Source organism: Grampus griseus (genome assembly GCF_964374135.1).
Source record: "Grampus griseus genome assembly, chromosome: 11".
NCBI classification, from domain to species: domain Eukaryota; kingdom Metazoa; phylum Chordata; class Mammalia; order Artiodactyla; family Delphinidae; genus Grampus; species Grampus griseus.
The window spans coordinates 60,875,337-60,898,402 of NC_139005.1; the positions used below are offsets into that span (position 1 = coordinate 60,875,337).

The 23,066-nt window shown below is 39.4% G+C and overlaps 1 protein-coding gene across 4 annotated transcripts in view; it reads right to left on the bottom strand.

Moving 5' to 3' along the window:
- NAP1L1 (nucleosome assembly protein 1 like 1) overlaps positions 1-10,318 on the bottom strand; it is a 32,600-nt gene extending 22,282 nt beyond the window's left edge. For 3 of the 4 annotated variants that reach the window (XM_082665636.1, XM_082665635.1, XM_082665637.1), the window contains exon 1: positions 10,214-10,318. The gene's annotated coding sequence lies outside the window, so the exon portion shown is untranslated. The remainder of the gene's footprint in view (positions 1-10,213) is intronic. The other variant, XM_082665638.1, reaches the window with a different exon arrangement.
- Between the last annotated feature and the right edge of the window lie 12,748 nt (positions 10,319-23,066).

Sequence of the window (23,066 nt, forward strand, 5' to 3'; positions counted from 1 at the left end):
AGCATACGACTTATTTATAACCAATAAAAACATTTGAAACCAAAACCTTTAAATGAATATCACGTTAAAACTATTTCAAGAAAAAACACGGAACACAGACACTAGTCACTGAAGTAATTTTTCAGAGGATGCTGCTTACAAGTTACTACTTGGCATTCAGAATCTATTGGGCAAGGGTTTTTACAATAGCACTGTTGGTGAAAATCTAATGTATGCTAGAATCACAGGAAAGGAACAATACAAAGAGTCTTTATTCAAATTCCTTTAACAACCATGAATGGTCAATTTTTGCTTAAATTTCTGGGCTGCTTAGTACCTCACAGGTCAAACCCAGCTGATTTTTTTTTTACTTTGACAAGTTTTCACATATATATACACCCGTGAAACCATCATCAAAGTCAAAATAATGAACATATCCATCACTCTCAAAGTTTTTCCCCTGCCCTGTTAGAACACCTCCCTTCTCCCCTTCCTGCTTCCCACCCCAGGCAACTGTTGCTCTGCTGTCACTCTAGTTCATACTTTCTAGAATTTTATAGAAATGCCATCATACAGTATGTACTTTTTTCCCCCCAGTCCGGCTTCTTTCATTCAGAAAAATTATTCTGAGATTCATCTATGTTGTAGTATTTATCAAATATTCATTACTTTTTATTGTATAATGGTATTCCATAGAAAACATATATTCTATTGTACGTTTAAATATTCAGCTGCTGATGGACATCTGGGTTTTCTTTTGGCAGGGGGCTATTATAAATAGAGCTGCTATGAGCATTTGTGTATAAAAGTCTTTGTGTGGACAACTGTTTTACCTCTCTCAAACCCACTTGATTTTTACAGTATTAATTTTTATCAAATTCATGTTAAAAAGTTAAAATCTGCCACATGCTGTACTGTACTCATTATGCTCCCCCTGGAGATCTTTTTTTTTTTTTTTAGTTTAATAATTCTTGTTATCAAATGTCAGCCCTTTAAACTATTTAATGGCAGTTATAAAAAGCTCTGGTCCCAATCTATGTCAAGTAAACCTTCCTCATCTCCGCGAATGTACCTCATGTCACATCACTGAATACCACCACACCCCCAGCCTACCCCGGATATGCTGGCACACTGTCCATAATGTTCTTGGTTGTCAGACCTGAATACTGTTAGGACTGATCAGAGCATGTCCTAAGTTCTTTTGTACTATAAGATTAGTATTAATTTAGAGAATACTGCTTTTAGAAAACCAAAACCTTATAAAATAGATAATAAAAACCTGCTGTACAAAAAATAAAATTAAAACAAAAAGGAAAGCCAAAACTAAGACAAAATGTGTTACACTGAGCCAGAAAAATGGCTGAATGCCATAGGTAATGCACAGATTACTTTTTAAAAAATTAAGGTTAGAATCCCACATTAAAATCAATTTTTAATCTTTTAAAAATTAAAACCTTAGTTTAACTCACAAGATGCTACAAGATGTGATTCCTCATACCAACATGCTTAATATGCTTTTCACTTAAAGAATTAAGAGTTACTGATTTTAGCAGTGAAGTGCTTTCATTTGGAATAGTATTGCTGATCCAACATCCACCCTTTAGACAATTTAGAAATATTTCTTCCTAATGTATCCTAATCTATTTTTTACACTTTCTGTTTGCTGTAAATAATTTCTAACAGCATTGATAAATTTCTCTAGTGATGCTGGTTAATTAGCTAGCATTAACAAAACATTTATCAAAAAATTATGAAGATACTAATTCAAAAATAAGAAAAATATTCAATCAGTCAAAGAAACACAAGCGGGATTCAAACTTGTCTACGAAATCAGAGTAAGGATTTTCTTTTAATGCAGGGAAAATTATGGTGAATATGCATTCTTAAATATGGCTAGTGTTCCTTTAAACCATTATCTTTCTGGAGAGCACTTTGGCCATGGGAATAACAAAAGCCTTAAATATGTCCATCTCCAGCCTTGGTTATTCACTTATGAGAACCTACCTTGAAAAAAATTAAAGGGTCTCAGGGTCTGTAAATGTTTCATGCTCGCCTAATAGGCTCTTCCCAGTCCTACACATTCTTTGGCTCTCAGCTCAAAGATTTACTTCTTCAAGACAGGACAGGCTGGCATTTACTTCTTCAGAGATGCCTTCTCCAACTTGTACATCCTGGCTAAGTAAGATTTCTGGGTTGTACACACTCCTATAAAGCTCAATTTCTTTCCATCATACGATGTCTCAAGTTTGTAATTATAAATTATTGTGATTATTTGACTAATGTCTGTCTCCCCACAACTGACCAGGCCATAAAATTCATGATTACAGGTATTATATCTGCTTTTTCCAATCACTGCATCATATCCTTCAGAGTATAGAAAGTATACAAAGCAGTTTACAAAAAAAACCTTAGTATTAATGTGCATACAATGGAATGCTGTGCAATAAAAAAATGAAGCAGATCTGAGTTGATATGGAAAGAGCACCAAAGCAGGGGTAAAGGATGTATGGCAAAATCCAATCTGGATATATATGAATGTGCATACTCATACATGTACATACTTTCTTGTGAATAAGACATTTCTGGAAAGATACACCAGAAACCTAACAGGAGCTACCTATAAGAGAGAAAAGATTGGAAGTAAATGAGAACTTACGTTTCATTCTGCATTATTCGGTCTTCCTATACAGATACTTATTTAATAACATTTTAGAATTTGCCGGGTTGAATATACAGTGTAGTAAATCCAGCAATTATCAAAAGTATGAAACAAAAAACACCCAAAACTTCTAAATTCAAATTTTTATATCATTTTAACATGTTCAAAGAAAAATGGTTACACTTCTACCCTCAGTGTCCACCTTGTGGCATTATATTTAGAATTCAAACTCTTATAATGAAATTCTTTTGATTCTTTATTACAGAGGATTCAAGATACAACAAGATGGCATTCACTTCTTCAGAGATGCCTTCTCCAATCTGCGCATTCTGGCTAAATTAGGTTTCTTGGTTGTATACACTTTTGTGTTTTAAAGAAAAGTATGCCAAATTTTGCAGTCAGATCATTTGGGTTGACACCAGCTTTGTAGCAATCTAGCTCAGGCAAACAACTTCTGGCCTTATTTCATCATCTTCAAAAAGCAGGAGAAAATTTTTCCCTCATTGGATTTCTCTTATTAAGAAGCAAATTCATGTAAAAGATTCGTGTTTGACACCTAGTTAACACTCAATAAACACACACAATGTTTTTCATTCTGTCCATTTTGAATTACCCTTTACATGGGGTCAGTGTTCCTGCAAAATAATTAGCTAGAATGATGGCTAAAAACAGCTTCTTTCAGTTTTGACAAATGCAGACTGACCAGTAAATGCACCATGGCAGTATAAGATGTTAACATTAGGGGAAACTGGGTAACGGGCATACGGGAACTCTGAACTACAACTTTTCTGTAAATCTAGAATTACAAATAAATCAAAAAACTAAAAATAAAGGAGCTATTCCCATACCCAGATTCAAAACCAAGGAGTGGACGCAAAAATCTGCATTTGAAATAAGAAACCCAGCTTCTGAGGCAGGTGGCCCTCAGACATTCAGATCACACTGAAAAACACAAGTTTAGGTTAACACCTGCATTGATTTTTTTTTTATTGCAGTCAACAACATTAAGTAAAATCAATGAGAATTTTATTTATCAGACATGAAATTGCTTTCTAAGAGTTCTGAAGAATTTCCACTCCTGGTAGTGACAAGTTAGATTATTCAGACCAACTCTACCAATGAAAACTAATTAAAAGTACAGATAAAATATCTGTTAAAATCTTAAAAGCATGGGAAAATGTTAATAAGATAGTAAGAAATTACTAACACAAAACTGAAGGCAAAACAGGAAGCAAAAGGATAAGTAGAAGGAAGCCGCTTTTGCCCTGAGGGCAACTGCCAATCAAATTTGAACTACTGTCTGGTGAAACCAAAAGCCCTGGACTTATTCAAGGTAGGAAATCTTTATAGCAAACCTCCCAAATTAAGCAGGAACCTCAAAGTGCTATATTCTCAGAGATAATACACAAGTCCTCCTGTTCAAAAGCCCAAATTCACCTCATCTGCACTGCACCCAAAACCTTAAGCTATGAGCTTAAAGCCATCTCAGCATTCCTAGGCACCTGCATATCCAAATGTAAATGAAAGGTGCCTTCATCCTAGACCTTAAATAATTCATAAAGTAATTTTCGAGAACAATAGGGGCAACAGAAAAGAATACAACAGAAGCCCATCCTATGAATGGACTTAAATATTGTCAAAAAGACCACACAGAAAAAACAATCATGCTTATTAAGTTTGAAAATACAGTGTCTGTAGCAGTACCTACAAGAAACAGTCATTTACTAAATAAAGGTGATAGAGCAAATCTGGCAAAGAACTAAACAGAACTTCTAGAAATAAAAATAACAGAAATCAAACTAAATGGGCAGGTTTAACAGTAAACCAAACACAGATGGAGAGAGAATTAAGTGAGCTGGAAGTGAGCTTAGAAGAAATCTTCCAAAGTATGGCAGAGACTAGAGGATAAAAAATACTGAAAAAGCATTTTAGGACACAATAATGTCTAAAAAAGATTTAATACAAGTTCTAGGAGTAGAGGACAGAATGGGCAGAATATTTGAAGAAATAAATAGCTAAGAATTTTCCAGAAGTAATGAAAGACAAGCCCTACAAATTCCAATCAGAATAAATAAAAAACCCACACTTAGATATATGAGTGAAAATGTAAGACAATAGGGACAGAAGTCACCTCAAAAAGCACACAGAGAAAAGACTTAGATTAACTTCAAAGGCACAAAAGACTGACTACTGTTTTCTCTTCAATAGACACCAAAAGACAACAGAACGTACTGTGTGCTCAATGTGCTGAAAATAACTACGGATCTTAGAATATTACACCCAACCAAAACATCCTTTAAGAATGAAGGTGAGGGACTTCCCTGGTGGCACAGTGGTTCAGAATCCGCCTGCCATTTCAGGAGACACGGGTTCAAGCCCTGATCCGGGAAGATCCCACATGCTGAGAAGCAACTAAGACCGTGTGCCAAAATTACTGAACCTGTGCTCTAGAGCCCACAAGCCACAACTACTGAGCCCATGTGCCACAACTACTGAAGCCCACACACCTAGAGCCCAAGCTCCGTAACAAGAGAAGCCACTGCAATGAGAAGCTCACACACCACAATGAAGAGTAGCCCCCGCTTGCCACAACTAGAGAAAGCCTGCGCGCAGCAACGAAGACCCAACACAGTCAAAAATAAATAAATTTAAAAATAAGAATAAAAGTAAAAAGTTTCCTTCAATTAAAAAAAGAACGCAGGTGAAACAAATATCAGGCAAAAATATCTCCAGCACTTTCATTAATAAATGCTATTAAGTATATTCTTCAGGCAGAAGGCAAGTGATCCCAAACACGAGATCTAAAGATACAAGAAGAAATAAGAGGAAATAAGGCTATCAGCGTATACCTAAACAAATATTTTAAAAGACATAATATCACCACTGTGTAGTGTTAAATTTAAACTACCATAACACTGTCAGTGGTGAGAATAAGGGGGGGGAGGAAATGGATTATTCTAATGTTAAGTAAGCATGTTATAATTTCTAAGGTGACTCCAAAATTTCAGAAGGAGAACATGTAGCTTCCGAAGTACAAGGAACACCAAGTAAATTATACCTATTTTTACATCAACCTAAAAGAAAAACAGGTTTTGGACAAATAAAAAGTACACACACAAAAATCAGATTTAAACCTAATCATAGTGATTACATAAATCAACTAAAGGCTCCCTTTTAAAACTGTCAGACTAGATTTAACAAAATCCAACTGCATCCCACTTATAAGAAACACATCTACAACGTAAGAATACAAAAAGCTTCAAAGTAGAATACAATCCTTAACCAAAAGGTGGTATCACTGTTTTAAAGTTTAAAGAGGTTAAAGTTTACGACAAAAGGTTCAACCCACTACCCAAACAATATATGTTACAGAAGATCTCAATGGAAAGACAGCTCATAACATGACTGAAGGCAAATCTTAACCCAAGAACTTGAACATGAAGAAAATCTTCCATTGGAGAAAGAGGGGGAAACAAGTGATTCAATCAGACCATCATTTGATTATTCTGTGGTCTTATAATAGCTAGATGTCCAGACATCAAATGACCTACCATTTCAGTGTACCTGATTCTGTTCTCCTTACTTTCAATGAGAAGGAAAGAAAGCTAATATTCATGGAGCTTACTCTGTAGAAAATTATTACATGCTTTCCTCTTATTTGCAGATTAGTAAGCAACTTGCTCAGCAACACACAAGTGAAAAAACTAGGAATTAAAATCTGACTTCCAATACCCATGCCAATTCCACTATTCCAAAAGCCAAGGGGCCTCCCCTATCAGCCTACTGCTACATAGATTATACAGTAACCTATAGTTATATTCCTTTACAGAAAATGACTACTTCATGGTGAAACAGCCAATCATTAAAAACTACAAATGTTTTAGGAATTCCCTGGCGGTCCAGTGGTTGGTTACGACTCCGCACTTTTACTGCCCGGGGTGTGGGTTCGATCCCTGATTGGGGAACTAAGATCCCACAAGCCATGCGGCACAGCCAAAAATACAAAAGTAAGAAAATAAGAATTAAAAAATAAAAATTTTTAAAGAATTAAAAAAAAAAAGAACTACAAATGTTTTAAAGCAAAAGAGTTCAAGGGAGCCAGTAACATCCCAAGGAAAACATTTCCCTTTACTTCAGACCTCATATCTCATTCCAAATGCATTTTAAACAAATCTGTATTTTGGACATTGCTGTTCTATTAACAATTTCGGTGGTCCAGGGGCTCAGTACTTTACTTGATTCCAGCACAACACATCTCATTCTTTATGCTTTTTTCACTTCAGGGATATCAAAAGTCAACCTAGAAGTGACTTTTGTATTACACTCCCAAGCCAAATGAACTCCTATTTGAGAACACTGTCTTCTGTTCAAGGGATCAAGGGATCATCTGACCCAACAGCAGAGAAACATACTGATATTTCTTGAAAATTCACTCAGCATTAACAAACTAAAACAATTTATTCACATATCAGACATATGTTGGAAGAAATCTTCAGGATTGTAAGTGCTTGAACTTTCCCTTGAAGCCCATTGGAACCCAAGCAGGGTGCTTTTAAATTCCCAGCAGATGTATACAGTGTAAATTTAAGTCAAGGGAACTCCCTTTAAACCAATATAAAATCCTTATTATAAATCATCATTGTTCAATTATGTAACCTTGGATAAGTTCTTTAACTGCTCTGTACCTCAGTTTCCTCATCAAAATGTTGATACCAGCTATCTCCAGGAGCATTAAATGTGTTAATATACACACAGAGTAAAACATTGCCTGAATAATCATGCAAGAATATTTTCTGCCTGTTGTGCTCTTCTTATGTACCCTCTTTACCTGAGAAAATAATTCAAATTAATAAACTCTTCAAAATTATAGCCTCCTTTCCCAAAAAAAATCACAATGTACAAAACTTCTGAGCAAGTAAAAATACATCAAACTATGTAGCAGTAAAAGGCACAGTTGGTAACCAGAAGTGTAGAGGCCACTTTCCATGGCAAGCCCAGTAATGTGATCTAGTGGGCTGCAGTCAGAGTACTAAGCAACTTACTTACAAGGATGAGTGAAAGCAACCGTGCTCACCTTCTAACCCCTACTCTGCCCAACAGGGAGAGAACTTACTCAGATGAAATTAGTATGAAATGGGTCTTAATGTTGCCGTTTTAACAAATTCCTTCATGTAAAGAAGGTTATAGATACTACACTATCTCCCACTTCCCCCACTTTCTTTTTCTTCAGGGCACTCATCACAACTCAACACTTTATATCTAGACAACCAATTTGCCTGTTTGGCTCATGAAATAAGGTGTATGTCCAAACAGGAGTTAAAATATTTACTCAAAGAATCAACTAAGAACACAAGTAATTACAGGTTTGATTAGACTTGAGAATATGAATAGATTGTTCATTAGTTTTCTAAATTGATCAGGGTTCATCCCCTTTCATTAATATTTCAAATTTACAATCAAGCAGAAAATAAAGTAAGCAAAGCAGTATGTTGACATCTTCATACCTTTAAGTCAATCAGATTCTACCTTTTTTAGCCCCTTTTCCTGCAAAAGGACGCTGTATGAATACATTTTGGGGAGTTTAGAATCAGTCAGTCATCTCGAGGCAATATGGGCAAGTTGAGTAAGCAATAAAAGAAATAGCACCTGGATTAAATTAGTTCTGGTACAAGTGTTGGGTGTGTTTTTTTTTTTTTATCTCTAGAGTACAAGGGTGTCACATTTAGTATTAGCTTAGTAATTTTCCCTGTCAATAGGTCCTATATCAAAAATAGGTACTTTGCAACATATACATTTTATCAAAGTTTTCAGAGTGATATAAAAGGACCAGTCTTCTTAAAAAGTAAATGGCACATTTTAGATTTGTGCCGTTAATTTGAACTCAGAAAACTTAGAAAGAAGCATGAGATTTAGCCCCAGAAGATCACTGTAAACCTCATTTACCAACGGTCAGCTTTAAATAAGTTTTTCTAAATATAAGGTTTTTCCCTTAGCCAAAGGTGTATTACTAAGTACGTATAGAAGTAGGATTAATTAAAGCCGACAAGAAAATAGGAACTAAATACTATTCTGCAAAGGTATTTTGATGCTACGTATTTTCAAAAATGGCAAATTTCATTTTCCAGCTCAGCTCTCCTGAAATCAGGCAAGCAGTTTGAAGTTGTGAGCTTTTAAAGCGCAGTCCTTACAGTATAATCAGACAGTGAGAGAATAAAATTGGGGCTCCTTGAGGACATCATGTGCCCGGTTCTTGTACTCGGAAAACCCAGCCCTCCCCTAAAGGACCTCATTACCCGTCTCCCTGCCCTGCCTCTTTTTTTTGAGGGCAAAGCGGGCGCACTGACAAGGCGGCAGACTACACACTTCGCTCAGTACGTTTACATTGACGCCGCATTCCACCCCGTAATACCTCCTCCACCATAACCCCACTCACCTTAAAAACAAAACAACTGGTTAACTATCTTAGACTGGGAACGTGAACAAAGGAACTAATTTGTAAGAAAGCAATAGAAGTCCTAGAAAAATTAAAGACATTGCAGGCCAAATCCTTTACTTCCACCTTAGAACTGTTCAGGCTTAGACTGATTAGGATCAATTCTCCCCAAATAAAAAACCCTGGTCAAGATACCCATCCTAATTCTAATTTGTACTTGAGACACACAAAAGAATCTCTTGTTAATAACAGCTAACGTAAGCGCTTTACACGTGTTAATTCTTTAAAATCCTAGCAGTGGAGGTCCTGCTTCATCATTCAGCACCTAACGTTCACACTTTCCTCCGGTACCAATAAAAAGACTAAGACCAAAGAGAAGCAGGGAAGAGTTGGAAACCCAAGGGCTGGACTTATTGGCTCACTATTCATTTTCACGTCCCACCATCTCCACAACTTCCAGTAAAGTAGGGACAACCAGACAGGGGTCTCCAATCAGGCCCCGCCGGCGACCACGTGCGGAGGGAAGCCGCCGGGGGTTTCCCCTCCCAGACCCATCGCCGCCTACAGTGGGCGGGGAGCCCAGGAGCCTCGCTGCCTCCCCGCCCCCTCCCCGCCCAGGGGCCTCGTCCCCTCACAGCCCCTCCCTCCCATCGGAATTCGCAGCCTCCGCGGTTCTTTCCATCCCCCAGCGGCCTCCCTCCGAGTATTATTTTTGAGTGAGCGGGGGCGTCGAGGCGGCGGTGGGCTACAGACCTGGGCCCGGGCCGCACCCCAGGCGCCTGCCGGTCCCTAGTGGCGCAGCCGCCGCCTCCTCCGGGCGCCCGGGCGTCGCCGCGGCCTCGCTCCCGTCCGCGCTGAGAAGCTAGTGGAGCTCAAAAGCTCGGTGCAGACTAGCACGCGGGCCGCACCGACCCCCGCGCGTGTCCTGATCGGTTCCCCAGAGAAGCGCCGGCCGATCCCAAGGGCCCTCTCCGACTGCGGGGTCGAGACTCCGCAAACGGCTCGGGCTCTGGCCTCACAGGACGGCCCCGGAGGCCCGGGCGGCCAGCAGCCCCCGCTCGCGGTTCCCCGTCCCTTCACCCCTTCCCTCCGCGCAGGCCGCCTCTACGTCCCCCCTTCCCCTTCGAGTTCCCGTCCGTTACCGGTGGGTAGCACGGGGAGCCAGGCGGCCGGAGCTGCGCAGGCAGTGACTCAGGGCGGCGGCGGGAGGAGCAGAAGGCGGCGCGGCGAGCAGATGGCGCTAAAAAAGACCCGAGAGCCCGCCGCTCGCGCTCATATACAATTAGCGTCAGCACGTAGGGCCCCCGCCACCGCCCTCCCCCTGGCCTCGCCGTCTCCTAGCAACGCGAGCGGGAGGCGGGTCCAGGGCGGGTTGCCTAGCAACAGAACCGTCCTTCTTTTCCCCCCCCGCGACCTCCAAACCTCCCGCGCCAAGCTTGGGTTCCTCGGGTTCCCGCCTCCGCCCCTTACTACGCCTCCAGCCATCTCTTTTCTACCCGCTTCGCTGGAAAGGAACTCGCAACCCCTTCCGTTCCCGGGAAGGGCCCAGACCCGCCAGCCTCGCCCCCCGCTCACCTCGTCCCCCTTGCGTGGTACTGGGAAGGGTGAGGGCAGGGGGCCAGCCACCGGGTCCCGGCTTGCCGCATCCTAACGGCGAGCGCTCCTTAGTTCCCGACGCTGTCACGGCCTAATTCCTGCAACTCTCCGGTCCCCGGTAACCATTTTCTCTCCCCGCCCATTTTTCCCCCTCAGAACAACAGTTCTTTCCTTCTAACCACTTCGGCGGCGTCTTCTTCTGGTTTTGCTTCTCCTAACTCAGTGGGTATCCGTGGCTTCCGGGGATGCTCTTCATTACTACCTCTCCATCCTTCTACCAGACTTGCGATCCTTTAGGACTTTCGATGGATGAAAATAGCATGTTTGTGTATTGTCTGGATGCTTTATAATGAGGACAGTGTTGTTTCATCTTTTTGAAAAAGTAAATCCCATGTAAAGCCTCAGGGCCTGTGAAACCTCATGGCTATTTTTCAGTTGAAGCTGGATTGACTAATATTAACTCTTAAAACAGTGGTTCTCGAAGTGTGGTCTGAGGGTCCCCAGACTCTTTGAAGGGGAAAGTCAAAAGTATTTCCATAATAATACTAAAATGTTATTTGCCTTGGCACTCTCATTCTCTCATAAGTGTAGAGTGGAGTTTTACAGAGGCTACATGACATGTGATATGGAAACACTGAAAACAGAAGCAAATATTAGAATCCAGTCATCTGCTGTTCAACCAGATGTTAAAGAGATTTGCAAAAACATGAAACGATGCCACCTACTCAATTTTTTTTGTTTTGAAAAGTAGTTACGTTTCATATAAAAGATTCTTTTCTGTTAAAATGAAATGAAATAACGAATGTTTAAAATGAAATAACGAATAACTACTCTTAAAATTTCTTAATTTTAATTTCAAATATGATAATATAGGTATCTATAATACACATAAAAGTTCTTGGAGTCCTCAATTTTTAAGAATGTAAAGGGGTCCTGAGATTAAAAAGTTTGAGAACTATTCTCTCTTGTATTCCTTGAAACTTCTAACTGCTTAGAGTCATCTATTGTAATTCTCATGTTTAGCAGCAACCCCTAATCCGTTTTAGAGGATATGGTTTTTTCCCTCGGCACTCCCCAACCTCATTGAAATTAGTTGCCTTTTCCACTCTGTGCTACTGAGTTTATCCATTCATTTTGGGTTTTCTTATGTGATTATTTTGTTTTTCTCAACTTTCTGTCTTCATATACATCCTACTTGACAATGATGTAAGGCTAATAAGGATTATAATCACATCAATAATGACTCCTTGGGCTTCCCTGGTGGCGCAGTGGTTGAGAGTCTGCCTGCCGATGCAGGGGACACGGGTTCATGCCCCGGTCTGGGAGGATCCCACATGCCGCGGAGCGGCTGGGCCCGTGAGCCATGGCCGCTGAACCTGCGCGTCCGGAGCCTGTGCTCCGCAACGGGAGAGGCCACAACAGTAAGAGGCCCGCATACTGCAAAAAATTAAAAATTAAAAAAATAATGGCTCCTCCTGAAGAATCTACAATACACAAACTAGGTAGACCAGTGCCCAAAATGTCAGTACACTTGGCACTAATTTCAATGGAGTCCTCAAGAGCACCGCAGTCTAATCAAAGGTAAATAACTTTCACCTCCTTTCCATACACGTTGGTGGTTTGAACATCTGAGACCAAATTAAGAAGTTAGCCTTCATGATGGTTTCCATCCCACTCCAGGGTGCCCCACCAATTTCAGGCACTGATCCGAGGCTCCTAATTTCTTCAACCCCCACTGCCATATTTAAAGGCTTTATCGTTACCAGTTTATATTCTCTCTTTCCTTTACTCCAGCTCCTTCCTCCGGCTTCCTCCTCCCTTTCTTTCAATTATCCTAGCCAATTTAAGGAATGAAACACGAATAAATTGCTAATAAGGCATGCCTTTTAATGTGATCTTTTGAACCACAGTTTGTAAATCTAAACCTCTACCATTTAAGACCCAGGAAGGGCAATCATTTATGCATTAATTCAACATATATTTATATGTCAGGAACAACTTGACACACTGGAAATACAGCATTGAACAAGAAATACAGCATTGAACAAGAAAGACATTAATTAATTAATTAATTTTATTGAACTTGTGTTCTGGTGATGTGGGGCAAGTGATAGACAAGTAATGAAATAATCTTCGGTATTAGTAAGTGAAAGAGCTGTGGAGAAAATAAAATCACATAAAGGGGTAGAAGGTGACCGATCTGAGCATAGCATTGAGATTTTCTCATGGCTTAGACCCCCTTAGGCCCCCAAATCACACAATGTAGTTAACTCATGTAATTAATTTACAATAATGGTGGCTCTGGTCACTGATCGTGGATCATGCTAAACTTTTCGTTAGAGTTCCTTTTTTCTTCATTCCCCATTAATTTCATCTGGTAGATGCTTACAGCATTAGAGCCCAGTGGTTTAGCAGTGTGGCCTTGAAGTCTAATAGCCCAAGTTTCATCCCTATTTCATTGTGCGATGTTAAACAGCACGTAAGTTGCTTAACCTGGCACCTGACAGATAGTAAACACTCCATAATAGTTAAATGTTATAACCCTCTTACTGAGGTTTTGTTTTTGTTTTTGTTTTGTTTAAAGGTTGAAGGGACTGCCCTGAAGTCTAATTATATCTGACTCTATTTTTTGCGAAATATTTTATCAAAGCTATCTTGTCACAAATTTGAAAACATATTTTCCTGAGCTGAAATAATCCACACTGATAACCACAAAAGTACTATATTCCACATTTCTTAGTATTGGGTACAGACACTGTAGAGCTCAACCAGAGAAGTCAGGGACAGAGATGCTGTCTTAAGTATGCTTGTGTCTGTAACTGTCCTTACATGGTAGGAAAGAAAACTGTCCTTACATGTACCTTACATGGTACATAGGCTTGAAAGTCAGACAGGCTTAGCTTAGTCCTAACACTGTGACCTTGCAAAAGTACTTACACATTCTGACACTTAGGCTTCCCCGTCTGAAAAGTGCATTAATAATTCTAATAAAATTTGCCTTTTCAGCAGCATGAAATGGAAAAATATATGTAAGCCCCCAGAGCAGTGATTGCATTTAAGTAAATAAGTATTTAAAGTAAGTAAGTAAGTAAATAAATGTTTATTTTCTCCCCTCACAATTAATCAATATGTAAAATATGGAACCAATCATAATTATCATCTAAAAAACTACACATTTAAATACCTTATCTTAGTTTTGAATCTGGTTGGTTTTCTTTTTTTCCATTTTTTTTCCAAATTATTATATGACTGCAACATAAAATCAATCAAAATTCCAGTGAGGAATTGTGGAAAAGTTGCCTTAAATCTCTTCCTCTACATCCAAAAGGAGATTTATATATATATATATAAAATATATATTTGGTTTGAAAATATCTTAATTTTGCGATCATTTTGAGTTGAAATTTTTATTAAAATGATTGTAGATTCACACACGATTGTATAAAATAACGCAGAGATCCACATAAACTTTACGCAGTTTACCACAATGATGACAACAATCCACAATCTTATTCAGATTTCCCCTTACTTCAATCCTCTTGTGTGTTTGTGTGTTTAGTTCTCTACAATGTTATCACGTGTCAGTTTCTGTATCATCATGTCAGGCAGGATACAGTTCCTTCACTGCAAGGATCCCTTATGTGGCTCTTTGATGGCTGTGTTGTTTTTTTTTCTTTTCTAACTTACATGCCAAATAAAGTTCTACTTTCCCAGATTTTACTTTTTTTCCTTGTTTCTCACACATAGACGACTTAGGGAGAAAACAAGCCATTCCTATGTTCAATATTTCTTATGTGAACTATTTGTAATAGACTTGCAATTGGTCTCCCTATTACCAATCTCATTCTTCTCTGACCTATATGCCAAAGTTATGGTTCTAAAATACAAGTCTAATAAACTCTACTTTGTTATAAAACCTTCAATGGCTCTTTGATGTCTACATGACAAAATAAGACTTGCAAAGCCCATCTCAATCAGAATCCATCCTATTTTTCTAGCCATACTTCCCACTACCCACTTTCATGGACCCCAAATTTTATAATTTTTGAACTACTCACCAGCCCCTCAACATGACAAGTGTTTTTATGCCCTCTGTTCTCCCCCCCTTTTTTTTTTCTTTTTCTTGGCTGCGTTGGGTCTTCGTTGCTGCGCACGGGCTTTCTCTAGTTGCGGCAAGCAGGGGCTACTCTTCATTATGGAGCTCGGGCTCTAGGCATGCAGGCTTCAGTAGTTGCAGCATGCGGGCTTCAGTAGTTGTGGCTTGTGGGCTCTAGAGCGCAGGCTCAGTAGTTGTGGCACTCGGGCTTAGTTGCTCCATGGCATGTGGGATCTTCCTGGACCAGGACTTGAACCGGTGTCTCCTGCATTGGCAGGCAGATTCTTAACCACTGCGCCACCAGGGAAGTCCCTCTCCCCTTTTATTAATCCTTCAACAACTAGTTCAAATCTTTATCTCCTCTGGAGAACCTTCCCTATCTCACCAGGGCACAGCTGGCTGCACTCTCTTGCCTGTTTTTAAACAACTCTTTCCTGTATGTCTGTATGTCTGTTCCCATGTTTCCTTCTCCCCCAACACACACTACACCAGATTGTCAGCTACTACAGGGTCGGGTCCTTCTTTGTGTATATCCTTGGCTTGAACAATGACTACTACAGGCAAAGACCTTCAATAATATTTTTTTGAGGGATGAAATGAAAGAAGCAAGGAGGAAAGCAAGAGAGGGAAAGAGAAAGGAAAGAAATGTTATTGAAAACAAACCAGAAGTCATAATGCTTTATTAAATAATCCTTTTTTTCTTTTCTTTTTTTTTTTTTTTTTTTGCCGTACGCGGGCCTCTCACTGCTGCGGTCTCTCCCGTTGCTGAGCACAGGCTCCGGACGCGCAGGCTTAGCGTCCATGGCTCACCGGCCCAGCCGCTCCGCGGCATGTGGGATCTTCCCGGACCGGGGCATGAACCCGTGTCCCCTGCATCAGCAGGCGGACTCCCAACCACTACGCCACCAGGGAAGCCCACAGGATAAGTTTTTTTTGTTTTTTCTTTTTTGTTTTTTAAAGGAGTGGAATGTGGCTATGCACCTTTTGCCAAAACTAGACATTCAGTATTTTTCATTTCTCAGTATTCTGTCTCTGCAGGATCAAATTGTGATTTATATTTTGAAAGCTTATTTCTTAAACTAGAAGAAGCAAAGAGCAGTAAAATTAGATTTCTATCAGTTGTAGCAGAGTAAATTTGAGCAGTTGGAGGAAACTAGAGACAAAATATGGAAATAAAGAAAAATCAAGTCGACAGCAACAACAATAATAATCACTAACATTTATTAAATGTCTTCCATGTGCCAGATACTGTTCTATAGAGTTTTACAAATATTTGCTCATTTAATCCTCACAACAACCCTGTGAGTTACTGTAGATGAGGAAATTGAGATTCATAGGGATCCAGGACCTGTCCCTGGGCTACAAAGCCCAAAAGTGGCAGAGCCAGGATTTGAGTCCAGGCATCCTGGCACCAAAGCCTGAGCCAGTCATCATGTCCTTTCTAGTGAAGCGCGTAAGATGTCTCAGAATTCAAGCAATTCACTCTAAGAGAAACAGACATGTAAACAAGTAGTTGTGACTCAGTGTAAGAGAAAAGAGTATCAGAAGCGACACTGAAAACAATCTTGAAGGCGAAGTACTTCCTGTGTGACGAAAGCAGGACATCACTCCTGGCAAGAGAACAGCCATTTGGAAGAAGTTTGGGTCTAGTTGTTCAAGGTCATACAGGAAATACAGTATGGATACAAAACTGCTCAAACAAGAACTTCTGCCTTTGGCCAGGCATGGATTTTGCAAACAGAAAAACTCCCATGTAGTCATGAAATATGTTCGTTTCAGGTATTTGTCAGTTCCATTTGGGCTAACTTTCAGTTGTCAAACTGAATCTCTACTTAACTCCAGAAACGTGATTTCTTAGTAATAGAAAATGCATTTACATATTTCCACACAGTTAAGGTTGGAGTCTTTACAGGTCATGAGCCAAATTAAATCTATTTTCTGAAATCTTATGAAGCCATCAATTTTACAAATAGTTTTGAAAAATATGTCACAGAAATCCAGAAAAGATAACAAAGAACAGGGGCTGAGAAGCAAACACTGTGGCTTACTCTGTGTTGGGCATTGATCTAAGTTACCTACATATTTTATCTCATTTAACCCTCACAACAACCCTGTGAGGTAGCTACTATAAATATCACTATTTTATAGATGAGGTCACCAAGGTACAGAGAGGTTGAGTAACTTATGCAAAGATGCAATTAGTTTAGTACCTGGGGGAACCAGGATTTAATAAAATCAAAAGAGTGATGCTATTTGATTCTTTGATATTTTTCTTAATTCAGCACCATGGTCACAAACTCAAACATCTACAGTTGCTAGGCCAGAACATATTGTGTGAAGTCAGCCAGGTATCGGACAAAGGGAGAGGTAGGGACTGTGAACAACTCCTCAGCTCCAGCCAGCTGTAGTCACATGGACTCGGTATTATAAGATTTTCCAATTTTTCAACAGAAGCTGACTTTTATATGGAATCATCCAATATTAGGAGAATGAGTGCACAAAATGAGTTCAGTTCTGGACATGCCGTGTTTCAGACAGCTGTGATGCCTCAAGCAGTTAGAAATCTGAAAATGTGCACACAGTTCAGGAGAATAACTCAGGAGAATAACTCCTGAATGGGAAGTACAGATTTAGAAATCCTCAGTGCAAGGAGTATAGATGAGGATGCCCAGAGACAAGGTAAGAAGAAAATAAGAGGACCAGGAACCCCAGCATTTGAAGAGTTGGCAGAAGAGGAAGAGCCAGCAAGGAAGAACTAGAGCAGGAGGAAAGGGAGAGGAGAGCAGAACCTGAGATGCCAAAGAAGGAAGGTGAATCAGGCAATTTCTACCAGCCTAATCTTGTTCAGAGTTGATGCACTACTCCCTTTGGTGAAAGAGATCCCAGACCTCAGTAAGAGATATGACAAGTTCAAAGAATCATTATTTAAAGCCCAAGTGGGCTAAGACTTTCTGGTATCAAAATTAGCACCAGAAGAGGATCCCAGAACATTCCTACTGCTAATCACTTTGATGGCTCTAACTTAAAAGGTAGAGGATTTAAGAAAACACTCCCATTTACCATTGCAACAAAAAGAATAACATATCTAGGAATAAACCTACCTAAGGAGACAAAAGACCTGTATGCAGAAAAGTATAAGACACTGATGAAAGAAATTAAAAATAATACAAATAGATGGAGAGATATACCACATTCTTGGATTGGAAGAATCAACATTGTGAAAATGACTATAGTACCCAAAGCAATCTACAGATTCAAGGCAATCCCTATCAAACTACCAATGGCATTTTTCACAGAACTAGAACAAAAAATTTCACAATTTGTATGGAAACACAAAAGACCCTGAATAGCCAAAGCAATCTTGAGAACAAAAAAAGGAGCTGGAGGAATCAGGTTCCCTGACTTCAGACTATACTACAAAGCTACAGTAATCAAGACAGTATGGTACTGGCACTAAAACAGAAATACAGATCAGTGGAACAGGACAGAAAGCCCAGAGATAAACCCACGCACATATGGTCACCTTATCTTTGATAAAGGAGGCAGGAATGTACAGTGGAGAAAGGACAGCCTCTTCAATAAGTGGTGCTGGGAAAACTGGACAGGTACATGTAAAAGTATGAGATTAGAACACTCCCTAACACCATACACAAGAATAAGCTCAAAATGGATTAAAGACCTAAATGTAAGGCCAGAAACTATCAAACTCTTAGAGGAAAACATAGGCAGAACACTCTATGACATAAACCACAGCAAGATCCTTTTTGACCCACCTCCTAGAGAAATGGAAATAAAAACAAACAAATGGGACCTAATGAAACTTAAAAGCTTTCGCACAACAAAGGAAACCGTAAACAAGACGAAAAGACAACCCTCAGAATGGGAGAAAATATTTGCAAATGAAGCAACTGACAAAGGATTAATCTCCAAAATTTACAAGCAGCTCATGCAGCTCAATTACAAAAAAACAAAAAACCCAATCCAAAAATGGGCAGAAGACCTAAACAGACATTTCTCCAAAGAAGATATACAGATTGCCAACAAACACATGAAAGAATGCTCAACATCATTAATCATTAGAGAAATGCAAATCAAAACTACAATGAGATATCATCTCACACTGGTCAGAATGGCCATCATCAAAAAATCTAGAAACAATAAATGCTGGAGAGGGTGTGGAGAAAAGGGAACCCTCTTGAACTGCTGGTGGGAATGTGAATTGGTACAGCCACTATAGAGAACAGTATGAAGGTTCCTTTAAAAACTACAAATAGAACTACCATATGACCCAGCAATCCCACTACTGGGCATATACCCTGAGAAAACCATAATTCAAAAAGAGTCATGTACCAAAATGTTCATTGCAGCTCTATTTACAATAGCCAGGAGATGGAAGCAACCTAAGTGTCCATCATCGGATGAATGGATAAAGAAGATGTGGCACATATATACAATGGAATATTACTCAGCCATAAAAAGAAACGAAATTGAGTTGTTTGTAGTGAGGTGGCTGGACCTAGAGTCTGTCATACAGAGTGAAGTAAGTCAGAAAGAGAAAGACAAATACCGTATGCTAACACATATATATGGAATCTAAGAAAAAAAAATCATGAAGAACCTAGGGGTAAGACGGAAATAAAGACACAGACCCACTAGAGAATGGACTTGAGGATATGGGGAGGGGCAAGGGTAAGTTGTGACAAAGTGAGAGATGTATACATATGTATATGTATATGTATAACTGATTCACTTTGGTATAAAGCAGAAACTAACACCATTGTAAAGCAATTATACTCCAATAAAGATGTAAAGATGTAAAGATGTAAAAAGATGTAAAGATGTAAAAAAAAAAAGGTACAGATGTAAAAAGATGTAAAAAAAATGATCTAAAAAAAAGATGTAAAAAAAAAGATGTAAAGATGTAAAAAAAAAAAGGTAGAAGGATTTCACTTCCATTTTTCCAACTTTAGTGATATTTTATTAGTATTATAATTATTATTTCATTTCTTCAGGTGTTCTTTTCTAGTAACTAGTTTGCTCTTATGACATATTGAAAGTTCTGAAATACTTAGCAGCAGAACCACGAATAAAAACTGTGATTTTAGTGGAAAAGCAATACCCATTTAGATTTATAATTACATAAAAACATTTCACACCTACAAGTTAAAACTTGGTTCACACATCAAAAATTATGTATAACTTTGCTCAGACACATTTTTTCCCAATGAATTTAGGACACCTGCTCATATAACAAGGAAAGCAAGTTGAGTTCCAGGGAGCCAGTAAATAAAACCCATTTTCCCTGCCTGAGTTTAGAACCAACTGAAAGACAGATGCAGGAGGCAACCAAAGGGAGATCAAAATAGTACGGATAGGGTAAATTGGAGAACATGGCTTTGTACTTGCAGTGGATTTCCTCAGACCTCACCTCTAACACAGGCCCCCCGCCTCCCTGCAGGCACAGGCCCTCCTGTACCCCCAGCGAGGTAGAAGACAGACCTGGACAATGAATTCTGAATTAAAGGGAACCCAAGAAGGGACTGGGCTTTGTTTGCCCAGTTCCTTCTCCCAAACTCCCCAATCAGGTACATCATGCCTTCTGCCCTGGGGATAAATTATCCAGTCAGAAGGAATAAAGCAGGTTTCTCTGGTGGAGGTTCTTCTACAAGGAAACCTGACGCCAGGGAAATGGAGGCCCCTTTGTAATACTCCCTACTGCCTTATCTCCTTCCAAGCTCATCCCACAAGGCGGGTTCCATTATACCCACAGAACAGTAAATGACTAAACCTGGACTCAGTCCCAGGTTGTGGGATTTTAGAACACTGACCTTCATATTACCCTGAAGGCTATGCCCCAGGGGTCTGTGGTTAAATTGAATAATCCCATTTAAATTCATTGGGTGGTCAGTTAGAGAAGAGGCAGTAATGATATAGCCCAAAAAAGGCACTGTAATGAGACTCAGAAGACCTAGATCATGGTTGCAACAATGTTCCCAAATGGTTGCTTGGCCATGGTCAAATCACTAAATTCTCTGTTACTTAGTTTTTTGATCTGTGAAACTAGTTTATCAAGTCCTGCCATCCTACTGTCTAGACCATCAAATGAGATATTTCATAAAAGCACTTTGAACCAGCATCATGCTACTGTAAAAAAGACAAATTATTTGCAATGAAACTATTATTTAAATAATCTGAAATAAAATTGGAAAAGCAGACTTTTTCTGAATGTTTACATTATAAAAGCAGAAGCTATAGAGGCTGACAGAGGCAGATTTAAATCCCAGAATCCTCCACTCACTACCCGAGTACACCTGGACAAGTAATTTAATCTCTCTGAACACTGAAGAGGATCAGAACACTATGCCACCCAAAATATGCCCCTTTGGCAAAAGGATTATTTTGAGCTGAGACAACTGAAAGTCAACAGATGCAGGGAGAGCTCTCTGCCCTCCCCTCATTGCCTGAAAGCAGGATATAAATTTCCCTTTGAGGAAGGTACCTCCCCTATGCATCCAGGGAGAGAAGAGTGACTCCTATCATCAAAGATGGAGAGTCAGCACCAAGATGAGTTTGCATAAGCAGAATTTACTAAAATAGCCCTCATCTTCTATTAGTTTCCCCCATATATTACTTAGTCACTTCCCCACAATTTATCATCCCTTTAATCTCAAGTTTTCTTTCCTTAGTTAAGAAAAGTATAAAAGGTCCAGAGTATAATTGCTTCTTTGAGTTTCACTTATTTTCTGTAAACTCCTGTGCATGTAAATATAATAAAAATTCTGTCTTTTTTTTTCTTGTTAATCTGTCATCTGTTTTTTTGTTTGTCTGTTTTTACTTTGGGCTGCGCCGTGCAGCTTGTGCGACCTCAGTTCCCCGACTAGGGATTGGGGTGAGGGTTTGATTCCTGGTCAGGGAACTAAGATCCTGCATATGCTGCGTGGCTCCACCAAAAAAATAAAAAAATTTTTTTAAATGTCAAAATAATTTACCTATGTAGCAAGAAGTCTTCTTCTCTTAGTTTCAAGCATCAGCACATAAATATATGTTAATCATTAATTCAGTCATTCAACTAACAAAGTTCTACTAAGCAATTGGTATGTTTAGACGTTGAATTTTGTAACACTGGGGATACAACTTTATGATCTAGTTGCGGACATATCCCAAATAAACATAATAAAAGGAAAATGTACTATAACAAGGAATAAAATTCTATGAAAGTTACATAACCCAATGTCTCAATTTCCTTATCTGTAAAATGGAGATAATTTTGATCCCATAGGACTGTTATAATCATTATATAAAATAATGAAGTTGAAATTAGAAGAATGATTTCCACACTCATAGCCCAGTCAGCCTGGGGAGGAGAATACCCCTTAGTGGAGACTTTTCCTTACCTACGAATATCCAGTCTTGTTTCCTTCCAGGGTACATGGCTACTGTCCTAGACTAAGTTCCTCAGCCCACTGCACATTGAGTTATGACTGTGTTACCAAGTTCTTGCCAATAGAACATGAGCAGAAATGGCATGTGCTGCTTCTAGGCTTGGATTTTAAGACATTTGATTTGCCTTCTCCATATTCTCATTGACTTTCTAGCTATAGAGCCTGGCTTGGTGGCTAAGTGTCTTCAGCAATGCAGATGAGGACACGCCCCAGGAGGTGATGGAGAAGCCTAACACCTACCTCTGATCTGGATCGATCACCCTCTTCATAATAATTACATGACAGAGAAATAGACTCTATACTCTTTAAGCTTCTGTAGTGTTGTGCCTCTGTTATAGTGGTTTGGTCTCATCCAAGCCAATACAGCTGTGGTCGAAGGATTCAGCTGGGCTTACATCTTTCAGATGTGTCTTAGTGTAACTAGGAGTATGGCCATAAGAAGTAAGTGGCTCAGTGATGAGTTGGCTTCTTATTTCTGGCAGCCTTAAACAGATAAAACTGGAAACCGAGAGGTAAAAAGATGAAGGAAAGGAATGAATACTATTCTTTTAAGCTGTGGTGAAGCATTGAGTCCAAAGTAAGTGAGGCAGCATTGCTAATTACGGGACAAGTAGGGGGGAAAAAATGTGTTTCTCTTCTGCCTTGCAAATTTACTACGTGGTATATTCTTCAAGAACAAATATTTTCCCTTCACGTGTGTGTGTGTAGGGTGAGGTGGAAGCTAGCAGTATTTATGTGTGTGTGTGAGACAGAGAGAGACAGAGACACAGAGGCAGAGATACTGTGAGACCAGGATAGAGAGAAATAGAGAGAGACAGAGAGAGGGACAGGAGAGTCAGAGAGAATCCAGATCCAATAGTT